The following is a 13,479-nucleotide window of genomic DNA, read 5'->3' on the forward strand; positions in this document are numbered from 1 at the left end:
ACCTGCTACCACTTCAGGATCATCCATCAGCTGGGACTGATTCATCGTGTGTTCTTCACCACCTGGACCTGGACAGCATGGACACAGGTAGGGCTGCCACCTTTCAGATATGTAAATTAGAGGTGTGAATCTTCACTTGTCTCCCGATTCGATTCGATTACGATTATTGGGTCAACGATTCAATTCGATTCGATATCCCGATGCATCACGATTATTTCATATTGATTTGTTTTCATCGATAAATAGAAGATAAATAGAAGTAAAACATCCGTTTCCTCGTTCAGCACCACGCCTCAGGCTGAGAAAAACGCTTTGCAAAAACTCACAAAATCTAAAAAAGTACTGAAATCCTACAGGACACATAATGTAATAATAGAATACATAATGGGTTCATATATGAGTGTTTCATGTCTCTGAGAAGCTCTAGATTCAGATGTTTATGCCGCAGTTGAAGGGTGTCAGAAATAACACCAAATGAAATGTTTGACTTAGTTTCATTTGAACCCAGTGGTTAATTTCTGAAATGTTGGAGAATGAATCAAGTTCTGTTTGATGCAGAAAATAATAAAACATAAAACAAATTCTACACTTCTAATAATATTTAAGATGTGTGTTTTATTCTTTCTGATAATAACACCAGCAGAAGGCTGTGGGCTGGATTAGGATTAAATTACCCAGCTGATGGATCTCCTTCACTAACCAGCTAACTACAAACCTTTCCAATAACCTGTCCTGTGTGACCCTCATGTCCATGCTGTCTCTGGAGGAGCAGATAGGAAACAAGATCTCCTGTAACTTAAAATGAACCAAAGCTTCCTCCCAGTTTCTCTTTGAGCTGAATTTAACATCAGTTTATCATCATGACACAAAATAATAAAGTGGAACAAGAACTTCTATATTCCATCTCTCTCTCATTTTAACTTCTCCGTGTCCCTAAATAAAAGAGACAGACGATCACGCTGCAGCCACCGTCATTGACCCCGCCCCCTCCCCCGAGACCGGATCTCCCAGCATTACAACACTTGGTCTGACTGAGCGCTTCCAGGAGAAAAAATAATTAAATTATGAAAATAATAACGTGTGTTTGGAGCATCGCTTTTGAGGGGCGTCCTCCGATCCTCTCGTGTGAGCAGACAGTCTCTCTCTCTCTCTCTCAGTCGCTGATAGAGCGAGCGGAGCGCGCCGCGTGACAACCCGCTCAATTAACATAATTCACGGCCCAAATCCAACAGAACCGGTCGGGCTGATTCGGTTCCGGTTTGGTCTCGGGTTACAACTCAAGCGCTCAGCCCTGCAGTACCACATTAAAGTGGAACCACTTGGTAAATGTGGAGGACGCTCACTCTGACAGATTTGGATGCAGCGCTGGTGCCGCCGTTAAAAAAACAAAACTACATTCCACCATAATCGATTATGGCGTACTCTTCTACGATGCAGAATCGTTTATGTCCGCATCCCGATGCATCGCTTATTTGATTATTTTCCTCAGCTATAATGTAAATAAGTAAATGAGTTGGAGAAGTGGTTTTTCTCTTAGACAGCTGTGTTATTCACACAGGTGTGAAACATCTGTAAACGCCAGATCTGGTGCAGGAAAATGGCTGAACAGGGAGTGGGGACACACTTTGCCTTCTGCGGTTGTAAGTGATAATAATAATAATAATAATAATAATAATAATAATAATAATAATAATACATTAAACTTGTCTAGCACTTTTTAGGTCAGTCAGGCTTCACAAAAAATGCAATAAACACATAATAAAACAACATGAAACATAGTAAACAGACTGGGGGATGCTGGGTTGATCTTAAGAGAAGGCCAATTTAAAGAAGTGGGTTTTAAGCAGTGACTTAAAAGTAGAAAGAGAGACGGCGTTCCTGATGTTTAGTGGGAGAGAGTTCCAAAGTGTGGCAGGGGTGGACCTTTAAAGCGCCCGAGCGCCAATGGCGCTAAATTTTCTCGTCGGGCGGTAAATACTTGACGACTCACTGCCCGGGTGGCGCCCAAGCCTTATTTGTCATTTACATACCGGCTTTCACCTACATCATGGCCGCACCCTGTAGGAAGCCGCCGTTTACATTTCGCGCGCGTGAACCTGCATGCCTCTAGCCACGTACTGCACGATTCTAGTTATTGTCACGTGAACTATAAGTTCACTATTAAAGACGAAGTGGAACCACGCTAGAAACACACAAGCACGCAGGAAGATCGCGCCGCCACAGGGATGGGATTTCTTGGTGAAATCTCCGGCAAAACGCTTTAAAACTGGCGAGGAGAAGCGAGACAGTTTGAAACGGTATGGAGCAGAGAAGCGTGTGCGTAGGTGGAACGATTCTTGGCGGTTTAAAGAAGACGGGAGGCGCAGAGAATGGCCGTGTTCGAGTTGAGTAGCGGCTCGCCTGGAAAACAGACGAGAGCAGACGGAAGCAGCAGGGGGAGTGGCTGAAAGCCGGGTCGGACCTGGACCGCAGCGGGGCTCAGCCGCCTCCAGAAGCTGATGGCGGTGTGTGTTTAAGTCCCTGCGGGGTGGGAGTGGCTGAAAGCCGGCGTTTCCTGCATGTGTAGCTCGCGGGTGACGATGACTGAAGATATCGCGTTAGCGTTCACACTTGTTCAATTTTCAATTGTAATTCTGGTGCCTGTTAGCAGCTGAAACACATCCTCACGTGCTTGTGGATATCATATATTCTATATGGAGACATGACTGTAATAATAAGTAAAGGTTATCAGCTGTAGCTTCAGTGTGCTCATAGGAAACGTGACAAAACACATTTCTCTTTATGGCCTATATACAGGGTGTCCGCGGGGTTTTAAAAAGTATTAAAAAGTGATAAATAAAAATAGTCAAATTTAAGGCCATTAAAAGTGTTAAATTTGGTCTCAGAGGTATTATTTTTTCCAAATTAGGTATTATTTTTTTCAGACTATCAGATGTCGTATTCTGAACATCGACATAGAAATATATTGCGAATGAAATGTTTTGAACCATTATAAAAACAAAACAAGCCGATTATTTGCTCCGCCGACTTGCGCTGCCCTGAGTAGCAAATGAAGCGCTCCTCCACAGTGTTGCCAACTTGGCGACTTTGATGCTATTTCTAACAGCTTCTCAGACCCCCTTCTTGATTTTTTAAATCTTAAAAGTACCTAGCGAACACCTCAGAAACATCTCTGGTAACCCTTATCTACTTTCTGGATAACTGTCGTCGACATTTCCTGCAGGTTAGCTAAACACTCCGCCTGCGCTCCGGACCGTTCTTCAGGACATTAGGAAAGGGAATGATGTAGTGATGTGTCAGTCGCTAAAGAAACAGCTCTCGGAGCCGGCTCCTTGTTGGAGTAACCAGAGTGAGTGACACACACACCGCACCTGCGGACTCCTGAGCCGCTAAAAACGGCTAAATGTGCGCGTGCGGCGCGCTAAACACATGTGCAGCTTGCCCCGATTGCTGTGAGACCGGGTTGGGGGGTGGGGGGTGCAGCTGTGGTTGGGACAATTATTACATTAACTGATGGACCTGTAAATAAATAGTTTATAAATAAGGTAGAAATAAGTTCCTCACGCTGATAACTAATCTCTCTGAGGACGCAGTGCTAGTGCACGCTCCTACAGCACCTTGACATGACTAAATAAATGTTATGCAACATTTAGTGAACATCAATTTATTTGCATGTATTTGTTATAAATGCCACTGTATAATTCTTGCTGTCAGTATTTGCAAGATATTGGTATTTGGGTCTGTGCTGGTTAGACTTAAATGAGTTAAACCAAGGTCTATAGCCCTTGGGTCATAGACTATGAGCTGTAAGTATATTGGTCTTTTTATACTGGGAATCAGGAGTTATTTTAGTGATCATCTTGTTTCTTGTTTATTTTTGCCCTGATTGTGCCCTGAGCAGTTTTATGACTGAATAAAAATAAAAAAATAAAAATCTACATAAATTGAAACATCGTCTTAAATAATCGAGATCTCAATTTCAGTCACAATAATCGTGATTATTGTTTTTGCCATAATCGAGCAGCCCTACTTTAGCATATCCGGTCACATAATGATGACGTCATATTCAGTGGTCGTTGTGCATCATTTCAGGCCTCGTGGTCAACTGTCTGAACCGCTGAACAGAAGTGCCTGGCTTATTTTCTAAGTAAAATAAATATGTGCAATACGTTGTCAACATCAGTGAGTCTCTAAGTCTATTCTTTTTGTATGTTATACAGGTGCTGGCCAGTAAATTAGAATATCATCAAAAGGTTGAAAATATTTCAGTAATTCCATTCAAAACGTGAAACTTGTACATTATATTCATGCAATGCACACAGACCAATGTATTTCCAATGTTCATTACATTTAAATTTGATATTCATAAGTGACAACTAATGAAAACTCCAAATTTGGTATCTCAAAAAATTAGAATATTCTGAAAAGGCTGAATATAGAAGACACCTGCTGCCACTCTAATCAGCTGATTTACTCAAAACACCTGCAAAGGCCTTTAAAAGGTCCCTCAGTCTTGTTTTGAAGGCACCACAATCATGGGGAAGACTTCTGACTTAACAGCTGTCCAAAAGACAATCATTGACACCTTGCACAAGGAGGGCAAGACACAAAAGGTGATTGCTAAAGAAGCTGGCTGTTCGCAGAGCTCTGTGTCCAAGCACATTAACAGACAGGCGAAGGGACGGAAAAAATTTTGTAGAAAAAAAGTGTACAAGCTCTAGGGATAACCGCACCCTGCAGAGAATTGTGACGACAAACCCATTCAAAAATGTGGGGGAGATCCACAAAGAGTGGACTGCAGCTGGAGTCAGCGCTTCAAGAACCACCACGAGGAGACTCATGAAAGACATGGGATTCAGGTGTCGCATTCCGTGTGTCAAGCCACTCTTGAACAAGAAACAGCGCAAGAAGCGTCTCGCCTGGGCCAAGGACAAAAAGGACTGGACTGATGCTGAGTGGTCCAAAGTTATGTTTTCTGATGAAAGCAAGTTCTGCATTTCCTTTGGAAATCAAGGACCCAGAGTCTGGAGGAAGAGCGGAGAAGCACAGAATTCACGTTGCATGAGGTCCAGTGTAAAGTTTCCACCGTCAGTGATGGTGTGGGGTGCCATGTCATCTGCCGGTGTTGGCCCACTCTGTTTCCTGAGGTCCAGGGTCAATGCAGCCGTCTACCAGGAAGTTTTAGAGCACTTCATGCTTCCTGCTGCTGACCAACTTTATGGGGATGCAGACTTCACCTTTCAACAGGACTTGGCACCTGCACACAGTGCCAAAACCACCAGCACCTGGTTCAAGGACCATGGTATCCCTGTCCTTGATTGGCCAGCAAACTCGCCTGACCTTAACCCCATAGAAAATCTATGGGGTATTGTGAAGCGGAGGATGCAATACGCTAGACCCAACAATGCAGAGGAGCTGAAGACGACTATCAGAGCAACCTGGGCTCTCATAACACCTGAGCAGTGCCACAGACTGATCGAGTCCATGCCACGCCGCATTACTGCAGTTATTGAGGCAAAAGGAGCCCCGACTAAGTATTGAGTGCTATACATGCACATTCTTTTCATGTTCATTCTTTTCAGTTGGCCAACATTAGAGAAACAAACATTTTTTCATTGGCCTTTAGAATATTCTAATTTTCTGAGATACCAGATTTGATGTTTTCATTGGTTGTCACCTATAAATATCAAAATTAAACGTAATAAACATCGGAAATACATTGGTCTGTGTGCATTGCATGAATATAATGTACAAGTTTCACGTTTTGAATGGAATTACTGAAATATTTTCAACCTTTTGATGATATTCTAATTTACTGGCCAGCACCTGTATATGTTAAAATATGTGTAAATAGGTCGCTGATTGTTCTAAAATAAAATTTTTTATTTTATTTTAATTACCTTAAAAGACTCAAAGTCTCTTTTTACACTTTATATTTATTTAATCAGGATCGTTGTCAAGTCGACGCCAGAAACAATGAAACACAACTTGAATATCAGATGAACAACAAGGCTTTATTCAACCGGCATTCATACAAGTTATCAATCATGAACGAAACATTTCTCTTACCGTTGCTTATGGGTGGAGAGCTGAACACCCCAGTTAGAAAACGTAATCCATGATAGGTGAAGAACTGAACACATGTAATCCATGAACCTCGTCAGGTAGAATCCAACAAGCAGCTCTAACAGCTCTGAGCTCTGCTCTGCTCCTTATACATTCCCTGATGTGCGTGCAAAGCTGCACACCTCCACCAGGATTACCTTGATTACATCCTCATGATCACATTATGTTCGGCTCTACCATGATTATCCTTGATTATATCCTCATGATAAGTGTGATTGACAAACAGTAGTGATCAATAACTTGTATAAAGCAATTATACAACAGATGACAAGTTCATTTTTATTACATTCCACTCTTGAACTTTTCATCTAATTTATGTAACATCATGGATCCATCACCATTTCCCCATCAAAACCAACGTCATTTATAACATACCTTGTAGTTCCACTTTAATTTTCATCGTAGTCTTTGCATTATTACCCAATTTATTTCTCTTCTTAATCGAATAACATACCAACAAATAATAAGATTACACAATGTTAGAATGCTGATTATAATTAATGCTGCAATCATAGGTGGAATTAGCACTTTATTAGCGGTACTCGACATGCCTGTAAATATATCCCACCAATGATGAGCGGAAGCCTGTTCAATCAATGTAGCAACATGTTTTATTTCCCCTTGTGCCACAAGAGTAGACACCATGAGCCTGGAAAGGTTGGACCTATGAGAGTCAATCAATTTTGCCACTTCAGTGGAACCATCCAATGTGCATTTGAATTGTTCCAGTGAGAGTGTCCAAGGGGAGTGTAAAACCTCCCATTGTATCTTAGTCAGCCGACTAGATACAGTGTAATTACTCAACCAATAGGTCACATTATTCCATTCCCACATATGTATACCCTTGAGACAACCTGAAAAGGGAACTGAAGGTACCTGTGGGGAATTGGTCATTGTAGCCACGCATAAGGTGTTAGGACCCACCTGCCAAAACTGTTCCTCTGGGGGTGTGACCGTCCAATCACAGAGTACGACCCTTGAATCAGTGAAACATGGATTGCTATGTCCTTTTACCAATGGGCAGGCTAAACCCTTATCAGTCTCATCACAGTGTTTTACTTCATATGTTCGATTTGTTTTAACATCCCACCACTCTCCACTAACATGGAGATACCAAAACCCTTTAGTGGTTATCACCGGCAGTATCTGATATCTACACACAGTCATTACTGATGTCATATTATACTGATCCCAGTATCCAGTACACATAGATTTATTACAAATCGTCATTTCTGCATGTAGCTGTAGCCATAATGAACTACTGATGTTCCATAATGTTCGCCATGCATGATAGTTATTACTCATTACCTGTATTTGAAACCTATTTCTCTGTGTCTCAGCATGAATAGTCTGCAAGGAACAGACTGTCCAATTACCTATGTGTGACAAATTATGCAATGCATCATAAGTTTCATTCCAAAGCTTTAGATTCCATTTAAATACACTTTTCCACACATCACTTCCTTCTAACTGACTAGATACAGTCGAAGGCATCCATCTTGCAGTCTTGGTGACAGCTTGTGCGGTGTATTCTCCAGTGTTGGACAGCATAGTTCGTGTCACCTCATTGTCTGCTGTGTTAGCCAGACCATACAAAGTTCCAGTTCCTCCTAGCACGGTGTCATACCATGCTCGCCTCCTCCTGTTACAAGGCGGAATAGGAGGGAATTTCACAGTCCATCGCACATATTCGGCTACCCTTATTTGTCCCATTTGTTGACAAGTGTGAACCAGGGGAGCTACAGCTGTCTGCGTAGCTCTAGCTGTGTCGGGCAGCACCCAGAATATGTACAAATAGGCGTATCCTCCTGTGATTACAGTTCCATTCCTGATCCGGAAATCGCGATCAACCTTCATACTCCAATTTGTGCCATTTTGTATGCAAGTACCATTCCCCTGATGGTATGCACAGATGCGCGCTGCAGAATTAAAGGTTACTGTTGATCCTTGAACCAACACCCCCGGGCTGATCACCCTTCCTCGGATTTTAAGACATCCTCTGCACCGGTACATCTTACCGGTAGATGTTAGGTTTCCCAAGTAGCAAGCGTCATTTGCTCTGCATGTGAATGTGCCTTGAGTGCGGTTGGACATACTGCTAACCAATTCCAGATGGCCCATGACCCCTTCTTCCAACACTTGTCCTTCCGTGAGCCCCCAACAGAAATGTGCCCTCAGTGCGATGACAGCGAGGACATGGAGGACGATGACCAAACATCCGACACCACCAGGTCCGCGGAGCCCATCCATCGCCTCGACAAGGGTTCAATCCTTTTGTAGGGGAAGGGGACCCAGTCAACCACCGTCACTCAGACACCCGCCTATGGGATACATACAAAACTGCAGATAGAATGACAAGCATTAATTTTCTCTCCTGTAACATTTGTTTATCGGAATATTAATCCATTTTTCCTCTCCGGGGAACAATACACTTACCACAGCATCTTTTCCCTGTGCAATAATCTCTCCAGCTCTGGGAGGACCATTGAGCTGCTCCACCCACACTTTTGCCCCCGCAGTAAAGTCTGATGATCCAAACCCAGTTTCACCCCTCTGAGTGATAGTGGTAGGTTTAGTAATCTCTTCAACTTTGGACATTACACACCGTTTGATTACTAACTGAGCTATCTTGTCTCCTTTTTCCAGTACCAACGGTTCTTTACCTGTATGCTGACACACCACACCTATTTCCCCTTGATAGTCTGAGTCTATTACCCCAGCTAAAATGGTTAGACCCCTCAAAGCTAAACCACTTCTTGGACACACATGAGCATAAGTTCCTGGTGGACATTGAATTCCCAATCCTGTTTTTACCACTGTCACTTTATTGGTTACTAAAGTGATGCTTTCCAAGATTTTAAGATCTAATCCCACAGAGCCCGCAGTTGCTCTAACAGGGAGTTCTGCCTCAGAAGTTAGTTTCCACATTCGTATAGGAGGGTCAGTAGAAGTTGTTTCCCTTCCTGCCCTGGCAACCATTAGCATCAGTGGAGTAACTCCATCCCCCACGGGTCTGTTATTTAACTGATGTACTGCCCTAGTCAGATTTTCTCTCCATTTGTCCAAAGAATTAGTAACCGATAGTTTCCTTAGTTTCTCTTTCAGTAACCCATTCATTCTCTCAATGAGTCCACTAGCTTTCGGGTGATATGCTACATGATAGATCCATTCTACCGCGTTGTTCTCTGCCCATTCTTTGATCTTATTTCCAGTGAAATGGGTACCATTATCAGTCTGAACCTGCAAAGGTAGTCCATAATAGGTCTCTATTAATGACAGACATTTCAATGTAGCCTCCTGATTGGCGTTATGACACGGATGCACCACCAGTACCCCTGACACCGTATCCACGGCTGTGCATGCATACTTACAGTTTTTACTTTTTGGCAATGGTCCAATGAAATCAATCTGCCAACACTGTCCCGCTTGTTTACCTCGATGTATCTGTCCCTGTATATGTCGAGGGATTCTCTTTTTCTGATGTTGACAAGGTTCACAATCTTCTATGGCAGTTTTAATATCATCAATGATGAGATCTATTCCTCTGTCCCTCGCCCATTTCAATGTTCCCTGCACACCCCAATGTCCAGCAGTAACGTGAGCCCATTTGGCTAATCCAGGACTTGATTGTCTTACAGCCTGAATTTTCACTATCTTATCTACAGTCTGATTATGCAGGGATTCAGGATCATTGTTATTAGTATGAGCATCCACATGTAATACTGACACAGGAATATTTTGGCATTTCTCCCAAATGTCCTTCCATAGGTCAGCTCCCCAAACCTCTTTTGAATGTATCTTCCATTGTGTAGCATGCCAAGTTGGCATCCAAGTTAACATTCCTTGGGCTACTGACCAGGAGTCAGTATAAATACTTACTCCCTGCACCCCAGCCGCCATTATTACCATGTGTACTGCTTTCAACTCCGCCCATTGACTACTCTTTCCTGTCCCTGTGAGTTCCATAACTTGTTGTGTACCAGGGTTAAATGCCCCAGCCTTCCATTTCCTGGTTCCTGCCACATATTGACAGGAACCATCAGTGAACCAGGCTCGCTCCTGCTGCTCTGGGGTGAGTTCGCTCCATCTTACCCCCAGTTTCACAGGAGAATCCTGGATTGGTTTTACCTCAAAAGGCACTTCATCCATTTCTGGAACGTCTGCCACTTGCTCGTGGAGCATTGATACTCCTTTTTCTCCTGGTTTCATTCTCTCAGAAACATACCACTTCCATTTTATGATGCTAGCCTCTTGAGCTACCCCTATGCGGTGAGTTGTAGGATTGCTCATGACCCAAGTTAGAATGGGTATATGTGTTCTCATCATTACTTCATGCCCCACAGTTTGGGCTTCTGTTTCCAACAAAGCCCAATAACATGCCAACAACTGTTTTTCAAATGGAGTATATCTCTGTCCTGCATCAGGCAATTTCCTAGACCAAAAACCCAAAGGTTTTCTGCACCTATCTTGTTTTTGCCACAAACTCCAGTTAGCATAATCATTTACTGCAGAAACCTGTAACTCCACTGGTCCTGACAACATCTTCCCCAAAGAAACAGCTTGTTGGATGGCCTCTTTAGCTAGTTCAAATGACTGTTGTTGATCAGGCCCCCATTCAAACTGCTCCTTCTTCCGAGTGCATCTGTACAGAGGCTGCAAGATCTGTCCTAAATGAGGTATGTGGTGTCTCCAGAACCCAAACAACCCAATATACCGCTGAGCATCTGTCTTATTCTGTGGTATTGGGAACCGTGCTATTTTCTCTTTAGCTTTAGTTGTTATTTCTCTTTCCCCTCTATTCCAGATAATTCCCAAGAACTTCACTGACTGTGCAGATCCCTGCACTTTCTCTGGATTTATCTCCCATCCATGATTCTTCATATGTGTTATCAGAAGTAGGAGCAATTGCTCAACCTCTTCTTTAGTGTTTCCCTGAATCATGATGTCATCAATGTAGTGTGATAGCAATATGCCTGATGGGATCTTTAAAGTCGACAGATTTTCAGCCACTATCCTATGACAGATTGTGGGTGAATGCAAATACCCTTGTGGTAATCTGGTGAAGGTGTACTGTCTTCCTTCCCATGTAAAGGCAAACTGTTCCATCTTGTCCTCAGGGATAGGTATGGTAAAGAAAGCATTTGCCAAATCTATCACCGCATACCATGTACCAGAGTGATGCTGCACCCTTTCCACAATCGTGATAACATCCGGAACCGCAGACGTTAAAGGAGGAGTATGTTTATTCAGCGCTCTATAATCCACAGTCATTCTCCATGAACCATCTGATTTCTTCACTGGCCATAAGGGATTATTCCACCGTGTGGTGCATGTTTTCAAAACTCCTGCCTCCAGATATTCTTTAATAGTGTCCGTAATTTCTTTCTGACCCCCAGGCAACCGGTATTGTTTTTGTGATACCACCTGTGTTGCTTCAGGAATGGGAAAAGGTGTCATTTTGACCTTGCCTACCAAAATGGTGTGGATTCTGTTTATACCAAAACAAAATCGACCATGTTTCAGATGAAGAGTCATTCCGGCCAATATATCCATTCCAATAATCCATTCCTTTGCAGGAGCCACTACTACACTGTAATTTCTAATAGGTTGATTTCCTATTTTTAAGGGTAAAGTTACTCCCTTTCCTACTAACATCTGCCCCCCAAGTCCAGTCAAAGGTACAATGTTTCCCTTTATTTTATCAGGATTGCCATGAATTACCGAGGCCTCCGCCCCAGTGTCAACCAATGCCATTACTGTCTGTACTGATTTTTTCCAATAAATCTGTAATTCCACATGTGGTCTGATATCATTTATTGACCATCCTGAGGCACTGGCAACAACCCGAGCTTGACCTTCATCCTATTCATCATCATGTTCCCTTCGGTGCTGCTTTTCCTTTCTACGCTTCACTGCCGCCACCTGATAACACTCATCTGAACTCTCCTCCTCTGAAGATTCCTTGGGAGGGGCGGAAGGTTCAGCAGGCTTCGACGCCACCTCCCTGATCACATTCTGCAACATTCCAACCAATTCTGACACAGACATCCTGTCGTCCTTTTCAGGACAATGTCTGAACTGACAATGGACCTTCAGTCCCATTTGGCTGCATTTCTCCATCAATGCATTAGTGGGCAATCCATCAATCTCCTCAAACGGCACTCCCGCTTGTCGCAGTGCCCTCCACAGATCTGTTCTAGAGGGGCCCATTGCCCCCCCTTTACGACCCCTTGAATGTGGATCAATCCTGGGTTTATTTTCAGTTCTAGCTCCCTCTCCCCTCGTCTCAGACCAATCACCCAGCGTGGTGAGTTCGCCAAGACGATCTTTTATCGCGGCAAAAGTCTGGTCTGCCGCGCCAAACAACAAGCTGGTCACCATGGGTTTATAATGTGGTGGGGCATGTCTGATGAGGTGATCTCTAGTTGCCTTAGAGATGTTACAGTCCACCACTCCAGCTCCCCCGTTTCGAGCCACTTGCTCTCTAATAGTGAGTCTGGTGAGCCGCTGAATGGCATCTCTCACTGTCTGCCATTGCCCTTTAATCTCAGACCAGTCCGCCGTGGTAGGATAGATTACATGACATGCCAGAGCATATGCATCCCCCACATTGAAATCTTCATCAGCTGGCAATGCCCGGACTGTAGCCCGGTATTCAGCATTTATCTGTGCATCAGTACTTAATCCTGAAAATCTCATGGCATCACCGGCATCTATGGCTATATCACACGCGCCATCCTCCATAAGGCGATTAAGCCAGGAGTCAGTTGGTTCGCCTGGGCGCTGTTTCAGCTTCCCATTCATGTGATTTAACTCATCTTGTGAATAATCCTCTAGCGTTGTTAGCAGCCTAGGGGCGGGTTGTGGCTGCTGTTGTAACATCCTTCTTATATTACCCGCCTCATCGAGTTCCGGCCGTCCCTGATCATCCACCATATCTACCAGTATTGGTGGAATAATTTGCTGTTCTCGCCGACGCCTAGTAATAGGTCTTTGTTCTGACATCTTTATCCCCTGTAATGATGGATACAAGGGCTGAGGTGGTGGGTCAGGTTTAATCGCCCACTCCTCCTCCTCATCATCCCCCCAAAGATCCCCGTTCCATTTCTCAGGGTCCCAATCTTCACCAACATTCTTTACAAACGCCCGGATCTGAGCAGGACCTGTTCTACGAGGTCGCTTCTTTTCCTTCCTTTGCGCTCGAGACACAAAAGTCAGCGTTTTATCCAAAACATTCTGAGCATGCTTTAGCTCTTTCCCCATCACACACACTCTCTGCTCAAACTCTGAGCATGATTTTCCAACTTCTTCAGCATGGATTTTCTCCTGCGCCGCTCGCTCTCTACAACTGCT

At 43.6% G+C, this 13,479-nt stretch overlaps 1 protein-coding gene across 2 annotated transcripts in view; it reads left to right on the forward strand.

Annotated features, from left to right (window-relative positions):
* The window catches only part of LOC129157228 (zinc finger protein 234-like), a 159,285-nt gene that overhangs the window by 28,478 nt on the left and 117,328 nt on the right, over positions 1–13,479 (forward strand). For both annotated transcript variants that reach the window (XR_011515839.1, XM_070543093.1), the window contains exons 5-6: positions 1–87; positions 1,559–1,640. The exon at positions 1–87 is cut by the window's left edge and continues 26 nt beyond it. The gene's annotated coding sequence lies outside the window, so the exon portion shown is untranslated. The remainder of the gene's footprint in view (positions 88–1,558; positions 1,641–13,479) is intronic.

This window comes from Nothobranchius furzeri, chromosome 12 (genome assembly GCF_043380555.1).
Source record: "Nothobranchius furzeri strain GRZ-AD chromosome 12, NfurGRZ-RIMD1, whole genome shotgun sequence".
NCBI lineage: Eukaryota > Metazoa > Chordata > Actinopteri > Cyprinodontiformes > Nothobranchiidae > Nothobranchius > Nothobranchius furzeri.